At 40.4% G+C, this 26,049-nt stretch overlaps 1 protein-coding gene and 1 pseudogene across 1 annotated transcript in view; one reads left to right on the top strand and one right to left on the bottom strand.

Annotated features, from left to right (window-relative positions):
* Rgs7bp (regulator of G protein signaling 7 binding protein) overlaps window positions 1–26,049 on the top strand; it is a 103,110-nt gene that overhangs the window by 12,223 nt on the left and 64,838 nt on the right. The gene's annotated exons all lie outside the window — the stretch shown is intronic.
* On the bottom strand, window positions 14,494–17,139 carry LOC116083823 (annotated as a pseudogene).

Below are 26,049 nucleotides of genomic sequence, written 5' to 3'. Positions count from 1 at the left end.
ACAAATCTTTTAAATCTCCTTTAATAAATGGAAGAACTGGGTTTGTTAGACAATTAGACTATGATGAACTATTACAAATGGAAGATGGCAGAAGCCAGACAACACAAGAAAATAGAAGGTCAAGAGTCAAGGTCATGAGTTCATTAAAGGATATGGAACTTCAAGTGTAATGTCTTATGTAAACAACATGTAGAATTAAGTCATAACCATGTTTACCCAACAATTCCCTAAATTATAATCCAATGTGTGTGATAATCTCTTGGATGGGAAGACATTGCTGTCTAACCCAGAAATCAGGGCCCCATATCCTTCAGTCACTATAGAGGACAAACAGATGAGGCCCTTGCATTCACCCTGTGTGACTAGGGAGACCAAGGAATGCAAATTAGAAAGAGCATTTCAGATAGTGATAAATACAATGGCAGAATCAAAAGAAGATTGTAACATTGGAGTGTGCAGCTCCATGGGGGGAGCAACAGTGTCAACTGGCCAGATCCCCCAGAGGTCCTGGGGACTGGACCACCAACCAAAGAGTACACATGGAGGGACCTATGACTCTGACTGCATATGTGGCAGAGGATGGCCTTGGGGGACATCAGTGTGAGGAGTGGCCCTTGGGCCTGTGGGGATTCGATGCCCCAGTGTAAGGGAATGCCAGGGCAGGAAGGCAGGAGTAGATGGGTGTGTGGGGGAGCACCCTCGTAGAGGCAGGAGGAGGGGGGAGAGAGGAGGAGGTTTCTGGAGGGGAGACCTGGAAAGGGGATAACATTTGAAATATAAATGAATAAAATATCAACAAAAAAGAAGAAGAATTAGAGATAAAGGGCACAGAGCTACTTTCAGACAACATGGTCAGAGTTGCTTCAGAGATGTTCTTCCTTGATATCTGACCTTCAGAAGGAAACAATTCTGAGATAATCTGAGCAAAAAGCATTTCAAGGCATTAGAAAATGCAAGCACAATTGTCTTAAGAATGAACTAGCCTTGGCATGCCTAAGACACAAATAAGACAATATTATATGTTCAGAATCATCTTCAGCTGCTAAGTAGCACAGGTCAGATATCAGTAATTTAGTCCTTCAGGCATTTCCTCCCAAAGTTGTAGTACCTCCGGAAATTGTATCTGCACCCAGGAAAGTTAGTCAGAAAATGAAGCTATTAGTTGATTACATGTGCCCCTGTAAAAGACTTTCACAGAAGACTCATACAACAACTTACATGAATATCTCCTTGGGCAGAATCATAACAATTCCAAGTTTCATGCAGACATCTCTCTTGATGCCAACTGTCCAGGAAGAATAAATTCCTGGTTTATCAGCCAAAGAGATCCTTTCCTGAAGGAAGGGTAGGATGTTTTATTATTATTATAACTTGTTGTGTTTATATATGTGTGTACATGTATGTATGTGCATATATCTGTGATATGTGTGTATATATATGTGTGAGTGAGTGTTTTATATCTGTGTGTGTGCATGTGTGAGTGTAGGTGTGTGCATGAGTTGGTGCACACGTGAAGGTCAGAGAATAACTTCAGGTACGGGCCATTGCCATTCATCTTGTTTGAGACAGGATTTCACATGCCAGGCTGGCTGGCCCATAAGCTTCAGGACTTTCTCCTGTCTCTGCCTCCCATCTTTCCACAGTAGCACTGGGATTACAGGCATGAACTATCTCGTTTGACTTTACATGGGATCTGGAATCCTAATTTGGCTCTTCCCACTTTTATGAGAAGTACTGTACTCATTGAGTCACGTCCCCATCCCTAGGGGAAGGAATTCAGCAAAACTGGTGGAATGGAAAAGTGAGGAGCTCGTAAGTTCTTGGCATTTCTGCCTTCTCCCTCCACATGTCCTCCATTATGGGCCAGATGGTGTACTAGGCTGTGTAAGTATAAAGATGAATGAAGCATAGTCCCATCTTTGAGGGGGAATGCCTAGCATTTGTATAGAAATTGACTTATAACCAATCATTGCAAAACAGTAGGATTGGCACTGCAGTAGGAATATCCAGAGGTCACAGTCAAGTCTTATGGAAAGCAGCAGTCAGTTTGGATCAGTGGGGGCTGGCTAATGAAAGAAGATGATGCTCTGGGAGGCAAACAGTAACGACCTTTCTCTATTCCTTTTGTGGCCTTGCACATTATGCTATAGGAAAGCTCAGATGATGCTATTCAGTCTGTAACTCAAAGGAAACAGAAGTGTTTATTTTTATTTACTCAGCTTTTCGATGGGATCTCAGTATCTTGTCTAGGCTGGCCTGTAGCTCCTGGGCTGAAACAATTCCTCAACTTGCCAAGTAGCAGAAGCTGTATGCATGAGCCATTACACCTGATCCGTCACTAGAATTCAGATGAGCTAAGCGATGTACAGCTGCTATTCTCTCAGATATTCCACTCCATGCCCTACACCATTTACACATATTGTTCCCTAATTTAATGAGTTCAGATGAAATAATATTTGCTTGCAATCCAGCAAATTAATATTTTTCAAGTCTGGCATGCTGAGTGGGAACTGCTTTTACCTGTATATAGCAGACCAGACATCTCTTCACAGTGACCTACTCAGAGAACCAGCTCAGTAGTGTGTGGGCATTGCACCAGTTTGAGGATGTCAGGGCTGGGATCCTGCAGGTTTAATGTAGAACTTGCCCTGTTGGTCTAAGATGGCAACCCTATCCAGTGCAAGCAAGATTCCAGGTTGCCTCTGAATTTTAGGTGAGGCACTTAGACATGCTTTCCTGAGCACCCAAAATGTCAAATTTTTAAATCTCCATTTTGTAATAAGCTGGCATTCTGAAATGTCGACATGCATGGCCAATTGGGATTTGAACACTGGTCTATCTGGTGCTAGTTTCTCCATCTTTGTCCCTACAAAGGTTTTCTCTTCTGATCCCAAAGCTGCATTCCTTCCCTTCTTCTGCCACATACTATTTCAGAATCTTTCCTCTTCCCTGGACACACTTCCAGTTGAGAATCTTCCTCACTGGGCACATGGCTGATGTGAGGCTGTTAAAGTTGCCTCAGAAGAGAAAAACAAGAAGAAAGAAAACTAACAAAATGGTGGCTGACTGAAGCTGTCAGAAACATAAAAATGGATCTTGGCTCTGCAATCTCAAAGCTTCAGCACTTTTCTCTGGACCCCAAATTTTCCAGAATTTTTCCCCCTCATAATCATGTTTATTCAAATTGTTCCATCTGGCATCTTTTCTCTTGGCTGATCAACTATGCAAGTCCTAAAAATGACCCTGTAGGATGAGACTTTGATCCAATTCTAAATTCTAGGTCATTTAAGGAAGAAGCCTGCTTCATTCCAGTGCAAAGCATTTTAGCTAAAGCTGGACACTCCATCAGTAGAACAACATTGTCAACCCAGCTCCTTTATAGGACATCAGCGGCCACAGGAATAAAACAGAAATGATGCCAAAAGTGAGTGGAGCTTAAAAAAACAGCTTCCTGCTGGTAACAGGAAACCATGCAAGATTTCCTTTCCTACCATCCACTCACTGGGGAAGAATGTGGCCCCTCTGTGTTCTCATTCATATAATCTTCATTAATAAACAGAATATTTCTCACCTGCACCTTGAATATATATCATCAGTTCCTAATTTTTCACTTCCACAAATGGTTACATTGGTCTTACAAGGAACAAATCATCTCTCTTATTCTTACCAAAGATTCCTTATTTAAGAAGAATTCAAGGAGAAAATGGAGATTCGATCCTAAAATTGTCCCTAATGTGTAGTAAGCACTTCTTACTTCTTGAGTAGTACATCTTAAGGATTTGGGAAGTTATGTCATCATTCTCGTTTAATAAAATGCAGTCTGCTCTAGTTCATGCTTTCCTTCTGTACCATGAAGTACTTTGGACACACGTAGACTAAGAGGCCAATACATGGAAAGTGAGGCAAGGGTCCATTCGTCATCTTAATCTCAAATCCCTATCTTATTGGTACTCTATTAGCTGTTACAGAACTCCATTTGTTTTGCCATTATGATCCTTACCTGGTCTTGCTCATGAATGGCAGACAGTGAAGACAGGCCTCCCTATGAGGATGGTCCAAGTTCTCCCTCTCTAAAAGATGGAGATGAAAAGAACAAACGGCCAGAATCTTCTTGGGACTGACTTGGAAATGGATATTAGGGTGAGGGCAGCAGCTGTTACCTCCACAAGAAAAGTGCCCCTGGTACTGTAGGATGGGTGGAGCCTCTGCTTCCATTGCGTGGGTTCTTCTCATCACCGCAAATGACTCAACAAATTTGGGAAACTCACCTGGAATGTTTGAAAAGCCCCCACTATGTGCACAAAACGGTGGGGGAGGATTGAGATCCCTGCCAATGGACACTGCGTAGGATTTGACAAGCATCCCTCTCTTCTCAACCAGGTGATGTCTGTAATTCCTGCTTTAGGCTTAAGCCCCAATGGCGGCATCTGTTGAAGCCAGCCTTGTACCATCACTGAATGATGAGGGAATTGCTCAGATTATTACAAGCCACAGCAATAGCCATCACGTAGAAAAAAAAAAAAGCAGTACCAATTGCTTTTATATTCATAGAGTCAATCTTTTCTCTTCTGAGGCTGAAGTGTGTTTTAAGCTACCAGATCTGTTCAGACTTCAAGTAGCTTTAAATGATCCCCTAAGTCTTCCTGGTAGTTGCTGTCCAGGTACTGCTGCAGCTCCCGTGGGAGAATGTGAGGCAAGTTCAGGTGTCTATTTAGGGTCTTGCAGAAGCAAGGCCATCTCGGTTCATTCTGGGAGACGCTGGCTCATCGCTTCAGCTTTACAAAAGGCGTTCTCCTGCCTGTGAGGAGGAAACTCTGTGGGATGTGAGGGGGAGCAAGGCAAAGAAAGAGAATGATTCAAATGAAAAGAAGAAAGAAAACGGGAAGGAGGGCCGGATTTGCTCTCTGGGAATTGTGCTGACTAAAGGGTTGGACTGCCAAGAGAGGAAGGCTAGGATTGAAAGAAATCAAAAGGGACTGAGTATCTGGGAGCGGGGAAGGACTGAAGGCAAGCAGGATCTCCAAACTCAGATGACAGCGAGAGATGAGATCACGTGTCATTATACCCAAAGTGGGTGGCAACCACCAGACCTCTTCCATTGCTAGTTTCCGTGTGAATCGAGAAAAAAAATTTTTGTGGCTTGTTTCTCTTTTTTTTCTTTCATTTTTGTTTTTATATCATGGCATATTAACCCTAGGGCCTGACATATACTACGCAAAGGCTCAACTACTGATCTACATCCCCAGAGCTCACGTTTTTTGTAAGACCAGATCTATCTCTCAGCCGTGTTTTCCTGAACTCATTTAGTGGCCCACGAAGGTCTTGAATTTTTATCTTTATGCCTCAGTTTCCCAAGTAGCAGGAATTAACAAGACTGCATTGCTAAGCCTGGATAGTTGGTTTTTCCTAAGAGTCAACAGGGGCTAGAGGGATAGTTCAGTGGTTAGGGACAGTTGTGAATTCGGTTCCCAGCACCCAGGTTGAGTGGCTAGCAAAGCATCTGTGACTCCAGCTCCAGGAGATCCAGTACCCTTTTCTAGCCCCCGAGGATACCTGCACATAGATGCACACTAACATAGATAGATAAACACACATATGCCTGAATAAAAATAAAACAACATTTTAAGAAGAGACTCCAAACTTCAGATCTCTGCGTGAGATACCATGAATTTTATGGGTTGGCTAACAAAATTGTCCCCAGAGCAGGAGGCCCTCAGACACCTATTACTTATTCCCTTTTTGTTTGCCTGGGACATGTGTTGAAATGCCTACTCTATGTACATTTGTCACTGTGACTTTTATCACCTTAAGCTCTTTATTGTTTTCACAGTGACCCCTTACAGGAAACAAAATTTGTCAATATCTATCACTTAATCAAAAAAGAAAAATCCTGCCAAATACATTTTTAAAAGGGGTGAAGAGGGGTGAAGAGGGATTAGTTTTGAGTAATTAGCTAATGAAAGGCAAATCTATTTAATTAGTCTTGGAAACTTGTTAAACACTCCTGGAACTGACCCTAAGAGAATAAATGACTGGTATTTACCTATCTTTCCTAAAGTCAATAGAAGAAAACTGTTTAATTATCATAGAGCTTAGACATCATCTTGCATTAAACAGGAGCCAAAAATCATATTATGATGAAGATCAAGACAAATATGTCAAATATAAAAATATAAAATATAAAATATAAAAAAATATAAAAGTGTATACAACACAACCAATACTGCACACACACATACACACACACACACATATTATCTCACACACATATTATCTCATCTAAATGAGACGCTAAGGGGAAATTTTTTAAACCTAATTTCTTGGTATTTATATGACTTAATAGCTAGAAGGATTTAATTGAAAGAGAATACCTTGTGTGCAGCAGTGACATGTTTTCATCTATATAAAAGTAATGTGGCTAATTATGCATAGGTATTTCTGCATTTCGGCAGAGCGTTGAATTCACTCCACGAAGAGCTTCTGCTAGTAGGTGTGAGACCTGTGCTATACATTTCCTTTCCAATAGTAAATTTGCCCTAAATTCTATGATTATATCTAGCTTAGGGGCTCGATAATCCATCCTTCACTTGCCCCTCCCTCAGCTCCCCCTGTCTCTTCCAATAAAAAGTATGCAGTTGTGGTAAGGCTCTAGACCAGCTGCTCTCAACCTTCCTAGTGCTGCAACCTTTAATACAGTTCCTCGCATTGGGGGACCCCATCCATAAAATTATTTTGCTGCTACATCAAATTGTAATTTTGCTACTGTTATGGATTGCAATGTAAATAGCTGTGTGTTTCCAATGATCTAAGGTGAACCATGTGAAAGGCTCATTCAACCCAGCCCTCCCAAAGGGAATCAAGACCCACAGGTTGAGAACTACTGCTATAGAGAAAGGAATTAGGAATAGAGAGGCATGTGTGGCCTGTAAAAGAGAAAATGACTAGAGAAGAGCTTTGTGCATTTAGGGGAAAGCTGGGTCAATTAAGTAACCTGTAAGTTCATGAAACTAATGTGCAGTAAATTATCTCATAATTTACTTTGTTTTGGTAGTTCCTTCTAATTATGGATTCTGTGTCTGTGTCTGTAATCAGCATAAGTATTTCATGGACCAATATTCTATTGTTAATACAATTATACTTCTGCCATTTTAATATCAATAAGGTTCCCCCTAACTCCTAAAATTTCAGGGCTCTGACACTATTCTTATTAATGTTTGCTATTATCTTAGTCACCAAAGAAACACTGCACATGAGCCTACCAATCAGTCGGCAAGCACAGGTATCACTACACAGCATCTCTGAGCCATACTTTTGTGGTCCTGCTTCAGCTTGGTTTATCTGTGTTAACTGAATGCAAGACCTCTTGGCTCAGCTCCCATAGTCTATGTCCCAGAAAATAAAAATTTCCAGGGAAAAATTTTCTTCTTTCTCCTGAGACAATTGGGATGTTATGAAGCCTGCCCATAGATGTAAGTCAAGTTGACAGAGGCAGAGACAGGAAGAACAAAAGAGCTGTAGATATAGAAGGGTGTCCATGACTGGACCATCTCCATCCCATTACAGTCTGCCGAGTTAAGTGGAGTAAGCAGCCACTGGCCTTCCTCTTCTTCCTAGGCATCCCATAGATTCTTTTCACCTGTCCCGTCATTATTTTGGTGGTTTGAACTTACAACTATAGAGATGAAGTAGGTACCAGGTGATATCATTGATTTCTTAGAGACCTACTGGCCCTGAGAGGTCACTTAACCTTTATTGAGTAAATAAACACCACAATAATTATTCTTCTGCCTTTCCAGAACACAGTCTTTCCATAAAAATATTATCCTTAGTCCTCTTTGCACATCTATGAGCTGGGAACCATCTTTATTTTTACTTACAGGGAGACTGAAGCCCAGAAAGGCAAGCAAGAACACTTACTTTAGCTACACAGTATAGGCATTTGCAATGGGGAAGTTGGATCCTAATATCCAGCTCATGGCTTTGCCCATCACTCCACAGGGATCCTTTCTGATACTGTCTTTAAAGAATTTCTGAGTTTAGATTAAGAAGATTCTCCTATCTCTTAGATAGATAGCTATTTTTTATTTCCCCCCTTTTTCCCCCTCAATAGCTCTGATAGATTATGCAGATCTGAAGAACTTTGCTAATAGAGGGGACATCAAGAGGTCCCAGAAGCAAATCCTCAAAGCAGAAAGAATCTAGCCAGCCTTCACTGAGATTTCTAAAGAGAGGATTCTGAGTATAACATGGGACCTGAACCCCTCCCATTTGGAGCCTTGAAAGGGAACACATCAGTATGAACTGAACACTGCATCAGTAAACCCAGAATTTTATAGCCCAGGATGCTTTGCCTCCTGACTCTTCTACAGATAAGTAAAAGTCAAGTAGTCCTTCCTAGCTTGAAATCTCTAAATTAGAAAAATGATGGATAAAACATCACTTTGCCCTAACCTTGGTACACAGAACACTTTCCATCCTGCTGCAACCAGGAAGGGCTAATACTCTCAGTGGACAAGCTCTACTCCAAACAAGTTGTATGGACAATTAGAATTTTAAGGTTTGGATGTTCCAGCCAGTTTGGTGGGCACCTAATGGGTCCAATTATACCCCTAGCAGTACTGAAAAGAAATACAAATGTTGGATTTCTGGAAATGTCTAGAGGAGCCACTTGAAGCTAGGTCTGAAGGAGGGTCCAGAGTTCTTGAGATCTGAGGTCTAATGCTGAGGGGGTTGTAGCTTTGTGTCTAAGTGGAAAGCCTGAGACACTCCATTTTCCCACAAATTGCTGCTCCTTATTTGTTCTTCAATCTTTCCTCAGTACTAGCTCTAAAGCAAGCATTCAAAACCTCTCTAAAGCCTGAGCAGTTACAAAAATACACTTCACATCCAGCTTTCAAGAACAAATACACCATGAAAATGGACTAAGAAGTCACCAAAGCAATATACTTGAGTGCTGTTAGATTAAGACAGAGTAATTGCAGGAGATTTTGAGAGTCTCTGTTATCTGGTTCTCTCTTCAGTGTCCAAAAGCTAATGTTTAGAGAGTCCCAGTAAATATGTGTTAGAGGCCTTGATTCCAATAGCAGTTTGGTGCACAGTCTGGGCCCCAGGGGAGCTTTTAAAAATAATGATTCCTGAGCTCCACCCAGATCAATCAAGACAGAGCATCCTGGAGTGAGATAAGGACACAACATGGAGGGAAAATTTCTCTGTAGGTGAGTTGAGAACCTCAATAGTAGTTAGGAACCTCTGGTGGAGAGCAAAGACCCCATTTACAATCTCTGCAAAATGTTTTAACCAAAGTAATCTCTGGCCACCCTAAGTAGCAGATTTCCTATCACTTCTAAGTTTGCCAGTGGCTACAAAAAATCTGTAAGTACATTACAGTGTGACTTATAGAGTGAGGTTAGCAATGGTCTGAATGTGTAATAGGGAATTAATTTAAGGTTTTAACACTAAGTAAACAAACAAATGACATTAAGTATAACATTATAAAGCACCTTTGCTCTCTGATTCTAGTTTTGAAAGAAAATATGGGTATATGTAGATAGATGGATAGATAGATGATAGATAAATGATACATAGATAGATAGATAGATAGATAGATAGATAGATAGATAGATAGATAGGATAGAAGGGTGTATGTGTGAGTGTGTGTATATATACATGTGTATGAGTGTATGTACTTGTGTGTGTGTGTATGTACATGTGTGTAAGTATTTATGTGTGTGTAAGTGTGTGTGAGTATGTATATGTACATGTGTATGTGAGTATTTATGTGTGTACGTGTGTGTGAGTGTATGAGTGTATATGAGTGTGTGTATATGTGTGTATACATGTGTGTACGTGTGTGTGTGTGAGTGTGTATGGACATGTGTCGGTGAGTGGGTGTGTATATGTGTGTACATGTATGTATGCATGTTTGCAAGTGTGTGTACATGTATGTACATGTGTGTGTACATGTGTGTGAGAGTGTGTATGTGTGTTTGCAAGTGTGTGTATGTGTGTGTGTTTGCAAGGATATTCACAAAAATCTTTACAGGTTTCTCTCTCTGAAAACTGACTTTATTTTCTTCATTTAAGGTGTCTATGTTTCTAATTCTGTATTAAATATTAAAGGGGAAACCCCTATTCACTTATATCAAAACCTGAACATTCATGTTAGCTCAAGTTGCAGAAATTTTCAAGACTAATTAGATTTGTACATGCAGAGCTTTATCCATGTGTATTGAAGGGGAAACCCCTATTCACTTATATCATGACCTGAACATTCATGTTAGCTCAAGTTGCAGAAGTTTTCAAGACTAATTAGATTTGTACATGCAGAGCTTTATCCATATGTGTTTGTGTTGAGTTTCCAAGTGGGGATCAAGGCCAGCCTCACATGTGCTCAGCAAACACTCCACAACTCAGACCCTGAATTTTAGCTCTTCTGTGTGTCAGTAACTACAAAACTATGCCACTTCACTTGTCCCCCACATCCTTATAAAGATTCATTAGCCATAGGCATATTCTTCTCTCTGGAAACTGGACATCAAGGGAGAGGTGGAAGGATGAAGGTCCTCCTCCTGCAGCGTTTGTTCTGGGTCCTGGCAGAGCTGCCCTAATTTCATTTGAGAGAATAATGACAGAGAAAGCAAGAGTGAGGAAGTCACAAGGCCAGAGAGCTAGGAGAAAAGGCTCCTGATCCATTTCCCTTCCCTGGAGCATCTTGTCGTACTTAGAGCTTGGTGTGTGTGTGGTTATGGAAATAAAATGAGAGGCATCAGTGAAAGAGGTTAGGATCCATTCAGGCACACAACTGCTTAATACATTTCTATCCATTCTCGTTCACCTCTAGGAAGTAAATGGCATGCCAGTTATTTAACAGACATATGACCTCAGAGAATTATCTCCTGCAAACCTCAGTTTCTTCTCAACAAATAAGGATAACAGCAACAGTTGCCATAAGGATGGACCAGCGTAATATAGTTTTAGAACTAAGCAAGACCGCAAGCATATAACACATGCTCAGCAAATGCCACCTACTATTATTCCAGTACTCTGTGGCTAAAATACCTGGAGCATTGAAGACACATTTATTTCCTAAAGCCAGAAAAAGAGAAGTACACACAAATGAAGTAATATTTGGAGAGTATTATTTTACTTTCAAGAATCTAACTTTTAAACATAATTAGTTTATTTTTATACCAAATAATAATCTTTTACCAAAGATTGATTTTGGTTTTGCCTGTATATATGTCTGTATGAGTGCATCAGATCTCCTAGAACTGCAATTTCAGACAGTTTAAGCTGCCATGTGTCCTGCTAGGAACTGAAGCCTGGTCCTCAGGAAAAGCAGCCAATGTTCTTGGCCTCTGAGCCATTTCTCCAGCCCTGAGAATCTAACATTTTACCATGTCAGTATTTTAAAGAGGAAAAAAAAGATTGCCTTAAGTATTAAAAAACATATTCCTTTGAGGTCTGACACCAAGAGTAGAATATTCATTTTAGAAAGAATGACTTAGAGAAATGATGAAATATTGACAAAGACTACAGCACTAGAAAATGACTTCAGGTTAAAGACAAGTTCTTCTCTGTCATAAATGTGACTGAAGTGATTGGGCAAGGCTAGGGAGGTGACTAGTAATATGCCTGCCATGTGAACACAGGGACCTGAGTTCAATACTCAAAACCCACATAAAAATCTAGGCATGATCTCTCTCTCTCTCTCTTTCTCTCTCTCTCTCTCTCTCTCTCTCTCTCTCTCTCTCTCTCTCTCTCTCTCTCACACACACACACACACACACATACACACACACATACACACACCTGTAATTTCAAAGCAATGGAAGAGAAATCAGAAGGATTGCTTGGGGCTTATTGACCACAAGCCTAGCTCTAGGTTCAGTGAGAATCTGTCTCAAGTGAATATGATAGAAAGAAAGTTCTCCTCTGGCCTATTACATACAAACAGGAGCATGTAACTACATATACACTGTGCATGTACCACATGTGTACTTGTGTACACACATAAAAAGAAAAGGGGTTTGTTTTTTTAAGTTATTATGCCTCTAGAAATGCTTTCATAACAACATAATAGATGCACGTATTATAATGACTCTATCTTGATCTGATTTTACTGTTGGGTTCATGATTCAAGAGCTCCAGGACTCAGTGAAGAAATGAGAGGTGGGGGTAGTAAACTCTCAATGGTTCCAGTACATGGACTTTACTATAAGAAATGAGTAATGAGAGCAAGCATAGGCCAGTAGTTCCAAAAGTTAGAACTCTTGCCCATTAGATCAGACTTGCCTTGTCAGTGAGTGAGTCCCAACTTCTGAGGCTGACTTGCTTAACCTGAGAGGTGGCCTGGACTCCAGAACTGTTTGAATATTCCCCAGGGTGATTCTGGTGTGTGGACAAGTTTAAACATGAGTGGCAGAGACAGCAGATGCATTTGAACAGGCATAGCCATCAAAGAGAGATTTCTCCCTCTTTCCTCGAGAGGTTCCCGGAGAGCGGCAGAGGAAAGAAGCCCGACTGCAGCCTTTCTCTCCTTTGTTTTCCCTGTTCTTTGTGGGGGAAAATTACCTCTACCAGGAAACACACTACATCATCCAAGGCAATGGCCGTGAGCCTTGCTTTATCAGCATCATGTCACCTCCTGTTCTCAGTGTCCCTTTAACAATGCTAGCATCATATCTAACAACTAAAGGTCCACACCTAAAACCCTCCACAAGCACATCTTTAATTTTATATTACATGACATTACCAGACCAAGGCCAGACAAAAATTTCAGCCAGAAGCCAACATGTTTGAAGGGCCACTTGAAAGGATCACCAAGCGAATGAACTGGGATTTGTTCTTGTCGCTGTTTTGTTTGATTCTGAGGGCCAAACCCAGTGCTCTACCCCAGAGCAACATGCCCAGCCCTAGAAGTTAAGTTCTGAATGTAGCTCCCTTTGCCTGGATTTGCACTTCTACCAGTAGGAGAGTGGAGTAAGCTGGGTCAAATACAAACTTAGCTTTTGAATTGAGAAATGAGAAAGTCATCTTCTTCCATCCTTTCAACAATCACAGCTCTATTGCTTGCAGTGGAAGCAATGATCTAAGGCTTGGTGTAATGCTAGTTTAAAGCCAAAGGCATTGTGCCCTCCTAGGTGCTATCTTAAGAGAAAGCAAGACTGTATAATGGATGTGGATGATGTAGGAAAGGAGACAACATAGGAGAGGACTTGCTGGTCTGAAATGATAAAAATGGAGCTTCAATATGTAAAAAACACTTTCATGATAAAAATAATCTTACATTATCCTTTGGATGTACCTGCATGATATTTTTATTCCTGCCTATAAGTAAAGAAAGGAACTCAGTAGAGATGAAGTGTCTTGCCCAAGGTCACATAGTCTGTAAAAGGTAAGGTCGGTGTTTGAACACACATCTCTCTGATATAAAGACTACCAGGCTCTCAATTGTACCACCACTGGGAGAATATAAATAGTATCTGGAAGCTGTTCAAATTTATTAGACAATGTGTAAATTTTTTATTTTTCTCTTAATTTTGGATATAACTGCTAGGTACAGACTTAATCCTGTTTATTGCTCAATAAATGAGGAATGTGTCAGTTTTTTTTTTCAAGCAAGAGTAGCTAACTGTCTTATCTTAAGCAAATAAGAGAACTGATTGAAATATAACAGTGAGGCCATATTATTGAATGGAAAGCAGGAAAAAATGCCTTGGAAAAAAGACATGAGCCAAGAAACTGTACAGGCTCCTAGGATCCCAGACTACATAGCAGAGAGCAGAAGAGAGATGACTGGGGTATTGCCCCACCCAGTGCTCCAGTGAGCACTAATGCTCCAAATGAAGCAAACCTCTCTTTCCTTTGGGCCACTCATTCCAGCTTCAAAGGGAGTTCAGGGGAACCAGTGGGAATCAGTTAGTTGAATGCAACATCTTAGTTTCTGGGAGTAGGGAGAAAAGAGAGGGGAGAGGGAGAGAGAGACAGAGACAGAGACAGAGAGACAAGACAGCGAATATGACTCTTATTTGACCTCTATAGTGACATCATGAACCCTCAAGGCCTCTAGTGGTGAGAAGTTGACTCAGAATGCCAAACATCGAACAACCAACAGGACATCTCTTGAGAAACAACACTGGTTTAAGAAGGTCTACACTCTAATAGTCTTTGTGTAGCTCTAAAATGTCTTATCAGAAAGGAGTCCAAGAAAATTTGCACACTATTTTATAAAGAATATTTTATTTTTTTTTAATTTAAAAAATCAGTGGCTAATAACTAAGTCATGGGAGATATTGGACAATGTGCACTTTTAGAGGAACATAAAATTCTGCCCCATGGAGTTCGTGTGTAATTCCCCCACTTGAGGAAGCCAGTGGAGTTACATGGTCATTAGTTTTCTTCTTTTTTTTTTAATCATTCCAAGTTTTATTCCAAAAATTATGTGTTGAGATTAAGATGTTTATAAAGATGTCCATCATTACAATAAAGCATTCAACTGAACAGACATGAACCCAATTCAGAATGTAATGTCCTATTTCCCCAAGGGCCAAGATAAGGAAGAAAATACAACAAAACACTTCCAGGGTGGAAGGCCAGGACAGCTCCTAAGTGAATTGGTGCCTCTAAGTAGGTATAAAATCTGTGATTCTGTTTATCCTTTTCTCTCTGTTCTTTTTCTTTCTTCTCCCGCCCAGCTTTAGCTTCTTCCTCTTCATGTTTTTTGATCAACTGTTCCACTTCCTTTTGCTTGAGGACTCTGATCACCATCTTTCCACTCTCCCTTGTTAGTGTGGTGATTTCCACTTTTTCAGCTGATAGTTTACTATCATCCATTGTCTTATATTTTTTATGAGCTATCTTCTTATATACATGTCATATGATATCTTCTTTCCAAGTTTCTCCTCTGAAAAGAAAGAAAGAAAAGAAAAGAATACCCTGTTCCCTTTCCCCTACCCCTGATCAACAACCCACCCTCTCCCGCTTCCTGGCCCTGGCATTCCACTACACTGGGGCATAGAACCTGCACAGGGCCAAGGGCCTCTCCTCCCATTGATGACCAATTAGGCCATCCTCTGCTATACATATGGTGCTGGAGCCATTAGTCCCACCATGTGTACACTTTGGTTAGTGGTTTAGCCTCTGGAAGCTCTGAGGGCACTAGTTAGTTCATATTGTGGTTCATCCTAAGGGGCTACAAACCCTTCAGTTCCTTGGGTCCTTTCTCTAGCTCCTTCACTAGGAGCCCTGTGCTCAGTCCAATGGATGGCTGTGAGCCTCCACTTCTGTATTAGTCGGGTACTGTCAGAGCCTCTCAGGAGACAGCTATATTAGTCTCCTGTCAGCCAGAACTTGCTGGTATCCACAATAGTGTCTGGATTTGATGATTGAATGTGGGAAGGATTCCCAGGTGGAACAGTCTCTAGATTGTCCTTCCTTCAGTCTCTGCTCTATAGTTTGTCTCTGCAACTCCTTCCATGGGTATTTTGTTCCCTCTTTTAAGAAGGAACAAAGTATCCACACTTTGGTCTTCCTTCTTCTTGAGTTTCTTGTGGTTTGTGGACTGTATCTTGGGTATTCTAAGCTTCTGGGCTAATATCCACTTATCAGAGAGTACATACCATGTGTGTTCTTTTGTGATTGGGTTACATCACTCAGGATGATATTCTCCAGATCCATCCATTCCCCTAAGAATTTCATAAATTCGTTGTTTTTAATCACTGAGTAATGCTCCATTGTGTAGATAGATGTACCACATTTTCTGTATCCATTCCTCTGTTGAGAGACATCTGGGTTGTTTCCTGTTTCTGGCTATTATGAATAAGGCTACTATGAACATAGTGGAGCATGTGTCATTACATGTTGGAGCATCTTCTGGGTATATGCCCAGGAGTAGTATAGCTGGGCCTTCAGGTAGTACTATGTCTGCTGAAACTAATAGAAAAGAAAGTGGGGGAGAGCCTCAAGCACATGGGCACAGGGGAAAATTTCCTGATGAGAACATCAATAGCTTATACTCTAAGATCAAGAATTGATAAATGGGACCTCATAAAATTACAAAGCTTCTGTAAGGCAAAGGACACTGTCAATAGGACAAAATGGCAACCAAAAGATTGGGGAAAGATCTTTACCAATCCTATATCTGATAGAGGTATCAGATAGATATATATCTATATCCAATATATACAAAGAACTCAAAAAGTTAGACTCCAGAGAATTAAATAACCCTATTAAAAATGGGGTACAGAGCTAAACAAAGAATTCTCAACTGAGGAATAACAAATGGTTGAAAAGCACCTAAAGAAATGTTCAACATCCTTAGTCATCAGGGAAATGCAAATCAAAACAACCCTGAGATTCCACCTTACACCAGTCAGAATGGATAAGATAAAAAACTCAGGTGACAGCAGATGCTATGGAGGTTATGGAGAAAAAGGAACAATCCTTCATTGCTGGTGGGATTGCAAGCTGGTACAACCACTCTGGAAATCAGTTTGGTGGTTCTTCTGGAAACTGGACATAGTACTACCAGAGAATCCATTGTCATATTTAGCATCTTGACAGACAGAGCAAGTGCTGATTTCAGAGTCATTTCTCCTTCTTTGTAGTCTTGTTTCAACATTAACACAGCTGCAGTACTGTTGTTTCCAATGCACATGGCTTTCTATTCCTCGTAGTTTCCACTTTGGGTCACTCTGATAGAGCTGAAAGCCGTAGTGCTTCTCCCAGCCAGTATACAGCAAACAAACACCAAAGGGACGTTTGCCTCCAAACTGTGTATACGCCTGCTTGATATCACACAGTACTGTAACCAACTGCTCACAGGGAATTGGTTCCTGATACTGTAATAAGTACCTTTGAGCAATGAGCCTTAGCTCATTAGTCAGAACATTAGCATCAGATGTTATGCCTGCTGCACTGCAAACCACGTCCTCACTAATTTATAAATTTCCTCAGAAAAAAAGACTTCATCAAGAAGTTTGTGGATGTTTTACCTCTCTGCAGCAAGCAAAACTCCATCATTGGCTAAAATTCCCAAACAGGTGCCCGCATGTCCAATGGTTTCCATGGCATATTCCATTGATATAAGCAACCTTCTGGAGAAAATATTGTAGTCCTGGAGTCATATCTTCGAGACATGGCTTCTGAACTTTATGGGATTCCGGAGGAAGATGGTGAGGGTGCAGATCAGTGCCACTGTACTCAGCTGAAGAGGAACCAGCCCGGATGGCCAAGCTCCACAGTGAATATGGCTCCCATGCATGTGCAGAACTGCCTAGTTTTCTTATCCAGCTCTATTACATAAGCCCAAACCCACAGCAGAGTCCTAGCTGCTCCAGCTAGAGTCTGGAAACACAGGTCTTGTTCACCTATTTGGCCCTTCCTTGTTTAGCTTCATCTGTTGTACTTTTCTCTGTGTTAGCTAGGATATTTTCAGCACCTCTTCCTTGAAATACAAAGACAATCATGTGTAAATTCAGATCCCTTCCAAAAAAAAAAATCTTCACTGTGTACATGTGTGGTGGGCTCATCCACGGATGTTTGAAAATTTGTATGTTGCTTTGCAAGAATTATAGTCAAGTTTTCAAACCACATGCGGAATTTAGGTAATTTCGGAAAATACCCTTTTGTTGGAGTGCCAGAGATACTACTGTATGTCAACAGTGTTCAGATTTGTAACTTATCTGGAAAGTCACCCCCTTACTCTGTAACAGTTGCCCTTCTCTCTCTGCCATGCACGCACACACACACACACATAGTCACACACACTCTCACATAAACACTTACACAAACACAGCAAATGTTCTTTGCTGCATGGCAATAAAAGTCATCTTTAAATAAAACCTTAGGTCTTAAGAGAGATTTTACTTCATAAATCTTTTTTGCAAAAAGGTCAAAAGAAACTTACCAAGGTCAGAGTTCAACTCAGAGTTGAGCTAACTTAGGTAGTGAAAACCAAGCTAGAGCTCTGCACAGGAAGAGTTGAACTGGCTTAATGCCACCCGACTTGAAATCTTCTCCTAAACAAAGCTCGCACAGCCACGATTTGTTGTAATATCCTTTCCCCTGGAGCCAGAGCAGCGTCTGGGTTGTATCAGTTCTCAGTCTATTTTCATAAACCCAAGAAGAATCTGGTCCTGGAACAATGAGGCTTAATCACAAAGCTTGGAGAGGCAGAATTCGCTCCATGGAAGCATTCATTCTTGGGAGAAATTGTGTAAATACCTTCTTAAGTGTCAAAATAATAACTTTTTGTCTCTGGAAATTGAATGTAGGAGGGTCATTGTTTGCTTTTTTAGGTATTTGGAAGGCCATTTCTATTGAAAGGCAACCAAGAGAATGATCTAGGCTCTTCTTTCACAAAGAAAGAACAGACACAGGCTGCTCAAAAACCCTTGTAAATAATGGACAGTTTCTTGAAATTCTTTGGTTACTGGGAGCTATTCTCTCTTTTCTTTCTTTGAGACAAGATCCTATTCTGTAGCCCAGGCTGGTCTTGAACTCACACTAATACTCTTGCCTCGGCATCACAGTTACTGAAATTAATGGTATGAACCACTATAACCCCCACTAGGACCTATCATTATTATTATTATCATTATTTGCTTTTATATATGTGTGTTGTATTTACATTTTGTCCTTTTCCTCAAACCCATCCTGTGCCAGCCTTCCTGCTGTTCTGTCTAAAATTTATGGCCTCTTTTTCTTTAGTTAATACTGTCACACAGAGAGAGAGACCCAACACCAGATAAGTCCATTTGGTGTTACATAAAAACATATGTATGTTTTTAGGACTGAGCACTTCGTCTCGGACAACCAACTAGGGGACTCATCCCCAGGAATGACCAAATCCCCCTCTCTCAGCAATTGCCTATGGCTCTTCATCCAGGAGTATGTGTGTGGCAAAGAGTAGGGGTATCTCATGAGTTTTCTCCATCCATGTTAACATGCTAACTGGTGTTGTCAGGTTTTAGGTCCTGATTAGGAAACCACGTTGTTTAGAGTTAATGGTTCAGCACACCTATCATATCTAAAGGACAAAATCTCTCAGCAGATATTCTGGATCTCTGTCTCTTACAGTCTTTCCTCTCCCTTCTCCAAAATGTTCCCTGAACCTTAGATTTCAGAGATATCTTATTGATATACCTATTAGGATTGGTCTACTCTTATTTCAGGAAGGGGTAGTGATTAAACTCAGGGCCCACCACATTTTCATCCCTAGGGGATACTCTAACATTTAGTACCCTCCTAAAATAGCATGAGATAATGCCTTTCCTTTTGGGGGAGCCCAGTGTCACACATACCCCCTTAGACTGGTAATCTCACAAAGTGAACTTGGATATCAGAGGCCTTTGCTTCATGTTCCCTATTGAATCTGACAACACCTCCATCTGAAGCACTAATGTGCTGATTCCTGTCCCCTCCACTATTGTTCTTCCCTGTATCTCTGGCCCTCTCTACTCACTGCTTCATCTACTGATGTAAGTATGGATCACAATATTTGGCCTCTATTTCCTGGGCCTCTGTTCACATGAGGCTACTGCAACCAGTTAATCCTCCCTTCTACTCAGGATCTTCTAAGTCAGTGGTTCTCAATCTGTGGATTGTGACCCCTCTGACAAACCTTTATCTCCAAAAAACACTTATATTACAATTCATATCAGTAGCCAAAATCAATTATGAAGTAGCAACAAAAATAATTTTATGGTTGGAGGTCAGGGTCACCACAACATGAGGAACTGTATTAAAAGGTTGTGTTGCAGGTTATTTGGTCACACATGGACCCTGAGTTGTATTGTTTACTAGAAAATTCTGTTTCTAGTTGTGGTTTCTGGTTGTGGCTCACCCTTAGCACACACTTTTAATCCCCCTGGCTGGAATAAAAACATGCCCTTAGTATATACCTTTAACCCCAAACAATGAAGGTAAAGTTGATTTGTAAGAGGAAGCACCCAGGTTTGAAAATGATGTCTAAATGAGTAGCAAACAAAGTGATGAATCAGAGAAAGATTTGGCAGAATTTCTTTCTGACTCAAATCTGTACTTGGTTTCTTATTGCTTCTGAAACCATCACCAGTCTCTTTCTGGCTCTCTCCATAGAGCCTTCCCAGTTTTGAGGAGATTGATGCAATTGGTGAAGGTGATGCTTAAATTTAGCCATGATGTTATTAGGCTTCATCTCACCCTACCCTCTGCACTGAATAAGGAAGCCTTTGATACAGAGTCCTTAGAAAGGTGACTCTGTTTTCTAGATTCCAGGGGCTTTGGAAAATCTATTTCTCCTGATGTCTAATACCTCTACAATATCCCCTACAATAAACACCAGGGATACTCTAGGACATGAAGCAAATGTGATTCCTTATTATGAAATGTATATCTGCCAGAAGAGACTTAGAGTAGGGAGAAAACAAGAGTTTTGGGTGCATATTACAGCCACCTGGAAGACTATTAAAACTTTGACACCCAAGACATATTGAGCATTAATGATATTAACATCTCTGGGGTGGGAGTCAACCCCTCTGGGAGAGTCTAAGCAAAGACTAACTTTGAGAACCACTCTCAGAAACCATGGCAGAACCAGAATTAAACAAAAGACCACTGGCTGATAAGTTTTTCTTCCTCAGATAAACTTCCATACCATAAGAGGTCTAAAATTCAAAAACCATTTCACATACATTTAAAACTTGATGTTGTTTTGTATTTGCAAGTTTGAGGGTTGCTCTGATCTCTTCTTCTATCCCATGTCTATTTGTGAATCATAATTATCCATTTAACAAAAATTTATTGAACATCTGCTATTTGCCAAGTCTCTGGGGAAGTGCTGCAAGAAAGAAATAAAGCAAGGTCAGCGGGTAATAGAAACCAACCCAGCAGCTCCATGTTGGGCCGCAGAGAAGAATGGGTCTGATTTAAAGGTCGATGAGAAGCCATGAGAGTTAGGGAGTTATGATTTTGAAGTATGTAGAGAGACCGTATGGGTCAGGAGAGAAGTCTGTAGCTTAGGACAAGTCTAGCTTATTTTAAACATGTTATTTCAGAGGTAAGGCCAGCAGGACTTGCAGATAGGCTGAGGGTTGGAGTGGAGATAGAGACAGTCATGATAGAAAGAAAGAGAGGGGGGAGAGAGGGGGAGGAGAGAGAGGAAGGAAGGAAGGAAGAAAAGAGAGAAAGAAAGAAAGAAAGAAAGAAAGAAAGAAAGAAAGAAAGAAAGAAAGAAAGAAAGAAAGAAAAAGGAAATTGAGTCCTTTTAGATTTGGCCTAGGCTCCTGACTCCATGGAGATATCATGCTATTAAGTGGGATGGGCTAAGTGAAACACACTTTGGAGAATGAAAAAGCAAAACTCAAAGCCTGTGCTAGAATACAATAAGAGATTCCTTTAGCCATCCTTTAATATCTTTTAGATATTAATACCTATTAGGACAACTCTGAAGCTCAGATGAAAGGTTGGGGCTGTAGAATCAGAATTGGAAAACATTGCCATGGAGATAGTATTTACAACTTAAGGATCAAATGGTTTCATCCAAGATGGTAGTAGAAGGCTGAGAGAGGTAGATAGATAGTCCTTGGGGGAAGAACACCAAGGATTGAGCATGGAGGCACTCCCAAAGTTTGAAAGAACTATCTAATCAATGAGACTAGGGAGGAGTCATGGATCTGGGACTACAAGACTGTAGGAGTCAAAGTGTATTGAAATGGAGGTTACGGCCTAGAATGTAGCCCAGTTAACACAGTGCTTGCCCCAGATACACCAAGCCTTGGTTGGTATATCCCCTGTACCACATCAAAACAGGGCATAACAGTGTGCATCTGACCATCAGAAGCTATGTATGTAGCCATCCTGGCTACATCACAAGTTCAAGACTAGCCCGGGATACATGAGTCCAAGTTCCAAAAAAGAAATATGGAGACTGCCATATGATGACAAATGCAGCTGAAATATCCAACAAGATGAAGACATAGGAAACAGTGGATCTTGTGGAGGGCATTCTTGGTAAGCAGGACATGAGCAGTTGTTGGAGACATAAATCCAGATTTGAGAACTGAGGGATTATGGAAACTGGGCAAGCAGAAATGGGTTGTTGATATGACTACAGAGATGTTGTATTATTTCTGGAAGCCTGGCTCATCCCTTACCCTGACTTTAAGCTTTGAACCCACAGATCTGCTCCAGTGTGTACATTTTTCTTGTGCTTAGATGTCTGCTCTCAAGTTAAATATCATACACCTGGGGCACTCAGTGCATCCTTTACTTTATCAGCCACCAAAAACTTGAATGGATACTTGAGATAGAATGAGCTCTGTGCTCTTCCTGTGCATACATAACCGCCAGCAGGCTGCTTCTTAGAAGCTCCATCTTTCTAGCTAACCATAACAGTGAAAGAGAAAAATATATAGTCACTTTAAAAGAGCAATAACTAACTGTCAGGAAAGACTTTCCCACACAGAAAGCTGCAGCTGTAAGTAGTGTAGAGTCCCGGCTCCTCACATGCTATTCATTGGCTCTTAAAGCCAGGATAAATTCATCTGGCTTTTAGCTGAGCAAGATCCATCCTCTCCTCCAGGGCATATAGAAAGACACAGATCCTCTTTCATGGATAGTTTATGTTCCTATCAGTGCATTTGCAATGACAGCTTCAAGGGCCAGATGCATGTTTGGCCAGATGGTGTTAGAAGAAAAGTTTTTAAATTTTTTAAAAATATGAGTTTAAAAAGACAGAAATCTCCTCTTTTGGAAGAGAGTTTGGGGAATAGAAATGGATAACTCAAGTCTTAGAAAGAGCCCTTTGGAATATAGAAGTAATTGAAATAACTAATTGTGAAGGGAGTTGGTTCTGTCTGTTTGCAGTGAAAACCTCAGACCCAAACTTGTCTTGTTCTGGATGGCAGGGCTTTCAGAACAGGAGTCTTGAGTCTTATTTGAGAAGGAACAACCTGTAGCCATAGGGAAAGGATGATGGACCAGATGTCTGGGCATAAACATCAGTTGAAAGCAGGAAAAGAGAGCCACAGTGAGGAGGTTGGAATATATAGAAAATCCTGTGAGGGACTTTGAGAAATACAGGAGGCACAAAAAATAATCCTAGACAGAGGGAAGAGAGAGAAGAAGAAATTGCGTTGTCAATACAATTATATTCCTCTGGCTTCATTGCTAGCACTCACAGTACACATTCTCATCATAGCAGCAGCTGTTGTTTTGTTGTAAGATGAAAATCTTGACCTTATTCATGTGTTCATGTGGTTCAGTTTGGTGTGTATATCACACACCTCACTTCTCAAAGTGTATCTAAGCCTACGTGCGCTGTCCGTGACAAATCTTCTAGTTGGTTTAAAAACCTGCATTCATCTTAGTCATGGGATTAAGCAACAAACACTCCATTTTCTCTGTGAATCCTAGTGAATCATGAACAAGTTAGCAAGCTACTTCTAGACCAGAACTGGAGTTCTGCCCCACCCCCACCAGTCTATGTGTATCAAGAGTCAATTATGTGCATTTCTAAACCTGTTTATTTTGTGATTTTGCTTAAAGATGTCATCAAAAACAGGCAGACCATTGGAGCTATTAATATAAACGCTATGAGGAGGATAGTAAAAAAAATCACTCTCAAATTTGGTGTAGATAGTAGAACTATAAAAGGCTATTAAAAATCAATGTAAAAGTCAAGAGGGATTGTTACACTTTGTGTGCATCGCAACGACTTTAAATTTCTGCTGTACTTAAAGAAAGTGAAAGTGGAAATTGGAGCTGATCTATTATTCTGGGTGCCAGATGCATAACTCCAATAGATGGCTCTACACTCACAAAAGACCCAGGCTATTACCACAAGACATGACTGACTGTGCACCTATCTACCAACTCAGGATACAGTTACTGCTAGCTTATTAAGCATCAGTTACCAGTCTCAAAGACAAAGGGTAAGAAGGCTTCTGTTGCTTATGCTCAGGATGTTCATTTTGGATGCTTCAAGCTTTAGGGCTTTTCAGAAACTTTAGTAAAATCATTACTACTCAAGAAAGATGACATAGGAACATGATGAGTTCCAGGCTCCATCTCTAGATAGACTGAGTCAAAGGTCCAAAAAGCTGTCCCACTGACCAGCCTACTGTAGACCACAACTGAAACTTCATTAGAGAAATGTGATGTTAGCTGTAGGCTCTTGACTTGTATTGAGGCTCCATATGAGCCAATTATCTGTGCCTGGTCTACTAAGCTGTTGTTGAAACCTTCCATTGTGTTATCTGCAACCTAGTACATAAAGAAGCCTGTGATAATTATTCCCAGTCTTAAGTGTCACCTCAGGCTGTCAAAGAGAAACACTGGAACAGTTGAAGAGAGCCTCAGAAAGAAAATGAGGAGAGGAATCATAATCTTGAAGATAACTAATGTCTTGTCCAACTCAACATAAAGCTCCACACACAATGCTTTCATTTGTTTTCTTATGGGTTTGTGGGATTTTAAAAGTTGTGGGGATTTAAAAGTAAATATCCTATTTTTATCTAATTAGTTTAAGACACTATGGACAACTTTAACATTATCACTAAAACTGAACATTTTATAAAGCTTTTTTTTTCAGATTCAAAAATTGTCATTTATCAAACTTTTACCTTTTGATCTTTCTCTCTTATAATTTTAATTCTTTAAACTTTAACTTACAGTAAAATCCACTTTTACATATTTCTGAAAATTTAGAAGGATATTCAGAATCTTTCTACATAGCTCTAACTGTCCTAGAACTCACTCCATACACCAAGCTGGCTAGAAACTCACAAAGATCCACCTGTCTCTGCCTCTGGAGTGCTAGGATTAAAGGTGTATGCTACCATGCCTGGCATCAGAGATTTTTCTATCCATTCTTATTATGAGTCCTGTCAGATATGTAATGTACAAATATCTATCCTGTGCAAGGTTTGTGTTTTAATTTTCTTAATAGTATTTTTTACAGATCATTTTTTATTCAGTGAATACCAGTTTGTCAATCTTTGTCTACTGTGAATCATGCTTTTGCTACCTTAAAACCTCTTTATCTAATTCAAACCTGTAAAGACCTTCTCCTGTGTTTTCTTTCATAATTTTTAGCATTACCCTGAACATGCTAGTGCACAATTATTGCCCCATCTACTGTAAAGGATGAATCCAGAGGCCAGTTTGAGCCCTATTCTGGATTGTCTAAGGGCAAGCGGGCCAACGAGGTTAGAAATGGATCAGGTCAAATCTGCCATGTTACTTAATAGTATAACCCTCCCTGTGAACCATGACTGCACTGCAGCCTGAACAGTATAGAAAACTAGGCAAGAGAAGAGTATTTAAAAAGACACAAGCAGGAAAAGGTGAAATTCTCCCTACTTGCAGACAATGTGACTCTAGTCCTATGGAGGGCTGGGTGTGGTCGCCCATGCCTTTAGTCCCAGTACTTGAAAGGCAAAGATTGGTGCCTCCATGGGAATTTGAGGCCAGACTGGTCTACACAGAGTTCCAGGCAAGTCAGGACAGCATAATAAGACCCAATGTGGATCAAAAACAAACAACTAATCATATATACTCCACCAGAAAACTATTAAATCTGATAAACACATCCCAGTATAGTTGTAAAATGCAAAACAAATTTGGAAAAATCTGTACCTTTTTAAAATACCAACTTTCTAGGAAAAAAATTAGGAAAGTATTCCATTCTTAATAGCTAAAAAAAATATATACCTACAAATTAACTTAATACAAAAAAACCAAAGAATATTTAAAGGTACTGGGGGGAAAAAGCATTTGGGAGATGGAGAGATGCTTCAGTCTTTAAGAGCAGTAGATTCTCTTCCACAGGATCTGAGTTTGATCCCATGAACCTATGTGGTGGCTCACAACCATCTTCATCTACAGACCTAAGGACTCGGCCTCTTTCTCGTTGCCTCTGAGGTACCACGTGGTTGTGGTGCACAGACATGCATGAGAGCAAAACATGCATAGGAATAAAATAAAAATGAAATAAAAACTATTTTTGAAAAAATGAAGGAAAATTAAATAGAAAAAAGATACTAGACAACGAAAAGGAATTCTATG

The sequence above is a fragment of the Mastomys coucha genome, unplaced genomic scaffold (assembly GCF_008632895.1).
Source record: "Mastomys coucha isolate ucsf_1 unplaced genomic scaffold, UCSF_Mcou_1 pScaffold8, whole genome shotgun sequence".
NCBI lineage: Eukaryota > Metazoa > Chordata > Mammalia > Rodentia > Muridae > Mastomys > Mastomys coucha.
Note: the sequence above shows the minus strand (reverse complement) of the source record. Positions and strands in the feature narration are given on the sequence as shown.